Source organism: Morone saxatilis, unplaced genomic scaffold, assembly GCF_004916995.1.
Source record: "Morone saxatilis isolate NCDOM2014 unplaced genomic scaffold, NCSU_SB_2.0 Contig4, whole genome shotgun sequence".
NCBI lineage: Eukaryota > Metazoa > Chordata > Actinopteri > Moronidae > Morone > Morone saxatilis.
In genome coordinates, this window is record NW_023339984.1 from 13275503 (window position 1) to 13282621 (window position 7119).

Below are 7119 nucleotides of genomic sequence, written 5' to 3' on the forward strand. Positions count from 1 at the left end.
CTGTTGGAAACTGTTGACATAAAATACAAACAGGATTAAAAACTAAACAGATAAAATGTAATCATTTTCTGCTGTAATCTTTATATTAAATATGTGAATGCATGTTGGTCTATTTTCCACCAAAAATAATACAAACAACTCAACAGTTAAAGCCACTATACTGGTGCACTTTTTATAAAAATAAACTACATAATGACCAAGATGCCCAGCAGTGTTAATAGCAGCAGCTGCTGAAGGGATAAAAGAGATATATTTGATGTAGTACACCACAGAATATCTGAGGACAGTTTGGTTGAAAGGTGGAAAAGGGCCCTGACCCTAGTCTGTGAAAAAGGTGTCCTGTTGGTGAGTTCAGCACAGATTCAATGTGATTATTAATCACTTGGACAACAACTGATCTGTTCTTCCTTGTAAATCATTATAAATCAACAGTACAATGTAAAAGTTATAAAAACACAATTATCTCTTACTGAGCTTACTGCAAAAAGACTTGTCTGGAAATGTTTCCTGTTGTTTTATTTAGATAAATAAAAAAACATAAAAACATGACACTAAAACATTTTAGTTACACAGTGTGAATAATGTGATGATGCATTCAGTACAGACTTGACCCCAGCAATATGGAAGAACTTTTTGTAAGTCTATTGTCTAATGTCTAAGATGATCATGCCAGCTGGTTTGTAAAAAAGTGATAAAAGGTTTCAATAAAAGGAACAAGTCAGCACATTTTTATTTAACCTTAAAATTTAAAGTTTGTGCAATTTGAATTGTAATTATCTAATTCCAGCATTAAGCAAGCAACATCCTCTATTGTGTCTGTATATAAATACAAGAGGATAAAAAAATATAAGATATAATATGTTTTTCTAACTTTTCTCAGAAAAGTGGTAATGAGCTAACATCATTTATTCATTAGAGTTCTTCTTTTTCTTCTAACAATGGCTTTCTTCCACACCTTAGACATTGTTTAAGAACATTAAGAATGTAGGTTTTTTATTCCAGAGCAAATGAATAAACTCACCAGTTTCCTGAATGGTGACTGCATCACTTTCAGGTGTGATGACATCTGGTTCCCTTCTCCATCCTCTGCAGGTGTATCTGCCTCCAAGTGAGATAACTGTGTGTGAGTCATCATGGTTTTCAGTCTGAAGAGAAGTTTTTTCAGAAGTGTCTGACTGTCTGAACCATTGATATTTGAGGCCAGCAGGATCCTCCACAGAGCATGTCAGTGTCACACTGCCCCCCAGTGGTATGATTGTCTTATCTGCTGTCAGTGTGACCTGACGTCTACGTGCTGTTTAGTTTAGAAAAACAATTAAACAAGGAAATTACTGTAATGCATATGCCATTAAAATGTGTTTACATTTTAGTGGTGGCAGACACAACAACACTGCCTTGAAATTGAAGACTTCAGTCTGTTTAGTGATTGGTGAAGATTCACTTGTTCAGCACTTGCTTAGTGTTTTTTTGAGTGATGAATACGTATCATGAATACTAGCATTTTCTTTCCCGACTGAAGACAGTGAAATGCAGCTCAGAAAAGGTTATGAATGAACGTTTGAGCTTACATTATTTTGTGATCTATTTTTTGGATTCTTGGTACAGAATTTTAAACAACATACATTTTTTCACCACAGTGTGACAGCTACTTGTCTCGATTCAGATTCTGCCCCATCATCAAACTGACACTTGTAAGTGCCCCTATCTGAAACTGACACTGGATAAATGGTTATTTCTCCTATGTTGTGAGAGTAATGGTTTCTGTCCATTTGAAGAGGTGATCCATCTTTGAAAAAGGTAGCTTTTTCATTCTACATTTCTTGGAGTGCTACGACGCCTACAGCTCAGAGTCACTGAGTCTCCTTCAAACAAAGTGAATGCAGGAATTTCCAGGATTGCATCATCACCTGTAACAAAGGTAGAGAGCTTCATTAATCTCAATCAAATGAACACATACTCCATCTGACAACATACGTTTTAAAGCTGGAGCCAAGATAGTAGTATCATATTAAACTATGACTATGACAACATATTCATTGGTACCAATCATGTCATGCTAGCAAGTCGGGAAGGGGGCCAAATAATGCTCCAAAGTTAGGCAAAATTTTGGCAATGGGAAAACTGGCATGCTTAAAGGGATCCCTTGACCTCTGACCTCAAGATATCTGAATTAAAATTGGTTTTGTGGGTACCCATCTTTGCAGACATACCCACTTTATGCCAATCCCATGCAGTTTTGGGATAAAAGCATGCAGTTTTTTGCTTGTGGTATAAATATGTTATTTTTGCCTAGTGTATTTGAATATATCTGCATACTGGGGACCATAGAAAGATAAGACATTTACTAAATGCCACCCCTACATAAATCAGTGCCCCACTTGTGCCAACCCAGTCACAAAAGTCAGAAAACGCCCTTTCTCCTCACCCTATACACCTTTGCGTTGGTTTCTTTGGCTTGCTTTTCTTTGTTTTTATAGCAAAACATCCATACAGTACATGTGAATATGTACTGTATGGTTTATCCACTCCCCCCACTACTGACTCTACAGATTCCTCCCATCCATGTGTTTGTTTTTGATTATTTTGTTGTAATAAATTCTTTGTTATTTAGTTTACCCATGTGTCTCCCGTTTTTGTTGATGAGCCGGGCTGTAACAATACATAGAGGATGGTTTCAATTTTACAGTCTACACTGTCGCACTTCTTATCTCCGTATTATTTTCCTTCTGTGATAGTTGGCGATTTAACTTCAGGTTATAAATGTCTACTTCGCTTCATGTCACATGCTTTCCGAGAAAAACTGTCAAGAAGTTTCAGAACCTAAAAATAATATTGAGTTCATATGCCATATGGGTATCCATTCTATATCACGGTTAACTACATTCTGTTACACCACCACTATAAATATAGCGAGTGTTGTTTTTTAAAAGTGTAATCACTTTTTGCTTGCCACTGCCCTGTCTCACTGTGACTTGAACAAGCCGCAGAGGTAACATAGTCTCGCTCTCTCTTTGGTACCCAACCCCAGTGGTCAGTCACTCTCCTCCTGTCCTCTGAACTTCCACGTTACACACTACACAGCCACGAGGCAAATCATTTATTTTACATTATGCTGGGAGTGAGGGTTCTAGCAGTGTTTGAGGGTGTGTCTTTAAAAATGTAGCTGTGGCTAATTCAGTTTTACGTTTTACCAAAATCTGAGGAGAATCTTTAAAATATTTCAACTTTATTAAAAACAATAAAATTCAAACTTAAAGTTATTTCATTGAAACTTTCACCTCTTCTATAGTAACATTTCAACAAAAATACACTATTATTTAGTAGTTACATGCAGGATGTCACATGCAAAAATGTCTGTAAATTTTGTACGATTACCTTCATATATAGACCAATATTTCAACAATTAAAAGGATTCAACACAAGTAAAAGGTTAATTTCCACTATGTTGTCCTAAATTGTAATGCATTTTGCTTGGATTGACTCAACATTATATCTTATTTTTCAGATTTTAGCTCAGCAGCGTCTCTCACAGTGAATCCTGACAGAGTGCAATACTTCTACTTTACTGTCTCACTGAGCTGTCAGGGGAACTCCACACATTGGAGAGTGATGAGGTCTAATGGAAGAGAGACAGAAAAACAGTGTTCTGGACCAACATGCAACATCAACTTGTTACAAAATATTGATGCAGTGTACTGGTGTGAGTCTGGATCAGGAGACTTCAGCAACGCCGTCAACATCACTGTATTGTGTACGTACATTTCTGCAGGGTTTTCATATCATATCATATATAGCGGTGCGATATTCCCTTTTCGGATGTACCAAAAACAGGGAACAACAATCACAGCGTTTTAATGTAAATTACTGATTCCATTGTATACGTCAACAATCAAACTTTTCTGACGCAAAAACTAAGAAGCACAGGATCCACAGCATCATTCAAAGAATTTGCATTAGATAAACACACTTTCTTCTGCTGCAGTCAGTAACATGCATGATTTTTGGAACAGGAAAATCAGTAGTTGATATGTTTCAAGTACATACTGTTTTAATAATACGGTTTCTCTCTGCAGCAAACAAAAGGCCTGAAAGCCTTTCAATTCTTATGCTTCTGCTCCTTGGGTTCCTGACTGGAGTTTTGTTAATTATTTCCCTGATCTTGCTGTATAGCTGCATAACGTCCAAGGGTGAGAATGTGCAAAAATGTAACGTTACTGGGGAGACATTTTCCAAAAAACTAAACAATAAACAATAACAATCTTTGTTTTTTTTTTGTTTTTTCACAGAACCCTGCAGTAAGAGGTTTGTTCAATGCTGTCTTCTCTCATCTTTAGCATAACAGCAATACTTTAATGTTTCTTGTTAAATTTACTACAATTCCCATTCATTTTAGACGTACCCAGTCTCAGAGCACCTGTCGGGATGAACAGGTCAACCAGGTTGAAGCTCAGCAGCAAGTATACTCCACGCTTCTTGAAGGTCAGCTTTCACAACTGTTGCTAATAGCATTGCTGACTTTTAATGCCACAATCGTGGCATTAAAAAAAATATATGGATAATCCTTTAACCTTGCTCTCCAACAGCACACCCTCTGCTGCAAGTTTAATACATTTAATCAAGCCAGTGGTTGAAATGTTGCCCTTTGATATGAATGATATAGAGATGAAGTGACTAATTTGACTTTGTCTTGATGGTCATTGACCTGTTAGGGGATGTTTGTATCTACGAATCAATCAGGGGTTCAGAAGACACTGGAAATGGTACAGTATAAACGTTTCATATAATAGAACCATTTTTCTAACAAATTGAATGAAATTGAAAACATTTCATTCAAGCCCTTTTAGATAGCTACACATGAGGTAACTCTAGGTAAGTATGCAGTTCAGTTCACTGGTTATTTGTGCCACCTCAAAAAATTAATTCCTATGTGTGCCTGTTTGTCTGCTTGTGTGTGAGGACAGAATGTGTGTATGTTTGAAGAGGGATAATTGACTAATCTGGGTTTAGAATCAGTCGTGTCCCAGTCCCAGACAACACAAACGCCAAGCAGACCAACAACAACCACAGTTGCATTGCTGCAACGTGTAGTTACATTTCTAGGGAGGTGCATGTCAGAATACTGGCTTGGCTACAGCGCACGGTACAAGGCTATACGCATTACCAACTCCGTGACCCCTCAATTCAGCACAGAAGTATAAAGCAGGCTTAAGAGCGACTATCACTTTGTTTTTTTTTCTAGAAGAAATGGTCAGTTTACCTTGTGTGTAGACTGATAGATGCCCCTGCTCTTTTGACCATATCCTAATCTTTGTGTATGTCTTGTATCATTGCCATTCTTGTATTTCTACATTAATTTTGATTTGAATTAAGTTGTGTCCAGTCATGCTGACCATGCTGCAGCTTTTTTACGGGAGCGTACCTATGTTCCCCGGGTTCTATGTTCCCCGCTTTGTATGGGACTGGGGAACCCTAAGCTTAGCAGGGAACATAGGACCCAGGGAACATAGGGATGACCCCTTTTTTACTATGATTTGTTTTTGTTCCAGGTCCATAAGGAGAAGTCCATCATCAACAAAACAAGTGAAGCACCAATGACAACATGAAAAACTGCACGTGTAGGGCAGTTTTTGCAGTTTTACAAATGCTCTTCAAATTTCTTAGTGCGTTTTCTCTTAGTACAAATCCCTCCTGTGCAGTTCCATACGAGATCATATGAAAGATTTACATGATGTAAATTTAGGAATTAACCCCCTATTGGTCTCAGCACAAACTGCAGAACTGCTGCGGCATTATATTTTTGAATTCATTGATATATTTTTCCTTCATTTTGCTGACAGTTGAGCTGTAAAGGTCCATTAACCTGCTTACAACAGTAACAATAACATGATGTGAAAAGGAATAAAATATCTAATGTTGGTCCAGCGTTTTGAGGACAGACTGCTCACTTACTGCTGTGTTTTGCTGCAGAGGTTCAGTTTATCACTTGCTGTGGTTGAGTGATCATATCTGAAAATTGAATTTGATCAAAAGTGGGAAAATCGACAGTCTGTAAATTGGATTCTTTCTTTTTCCTAGTACAGCCCAAACGCTGATGGTGTATTTTATGGTAAACAAAGTCAGGGATGGACAATAACTATTTTATTTTTAGATTTAACTGTTGTTAGAAATATGTCCTTTTATAACTGTACATTGTCATGGATTGAAAATGTACTCTTTTCATTTGTACATTTAAAAGCTAATATGCAGCAAGAATAAGTGAACTTTTAACCAAGCTCATGCCTGCACATTTAAATTATCATCCACTTGGTGGCGCCCTGCAGTTTTACTTTACTTTAAAGGTTACTGTGGTCAGATATCTTTGCTGCGTCTGTGGGTACATGAATGATGCATTTTTAATTCATGATTTCAATTTCAATTTGTTTAATTATGTAATGTTATTGTTTATTACTTAATAAATAAAATAAATTAGTTATATATTCATTTGGTTAAATAATGTTACCTGTTGTTCTCTTTGTTTAAATGTGTATGTATGTTTTCTAGTAAATACCCATGAGTAGTCATAATAACATTAAGTTTATTCTTTAACTTAATACTTTAAGTAGTAGTAATAGCTCCCTTATGTGGAAATATGTATTTTTTTAAAAATAGGCACTTTTTCATTCATCTCCTTGATGTTTCAGTTCTTCTAAAGAATATGATGTGGTTTATACAATTTGACCAGTGTTATTTTTACTGGATCTCTTAACCTTTCGTGAGACATAGAAAAGAGAATTATGTACAGTACCTGCTATATGAAACCTTTAGAGAAAAACAAACAACAGGATGAGGTAAAGTTTTTTCATGCACTAAGGTCAGCAAGTGCAGACCGAAACCTCAACATTTCACACATCTAGATCAGCTTCGTCTCTCTGCATTAATATACACATACCGTTTCTTAGGGTGAAATTACTTCAATGTATAGTTTATAATTAATAATGCAATCAGAGATATAATTAACAGGGTTTATGGTAATGCAGCAAATGTTTTGCTTTTCGTCACTTGCCAATATCAAAGAGCATGATGGTAAAATTCAGATGTGAAGGCTTCCAGTTGTCAACGTGTCATCATCCATAAAAAAGT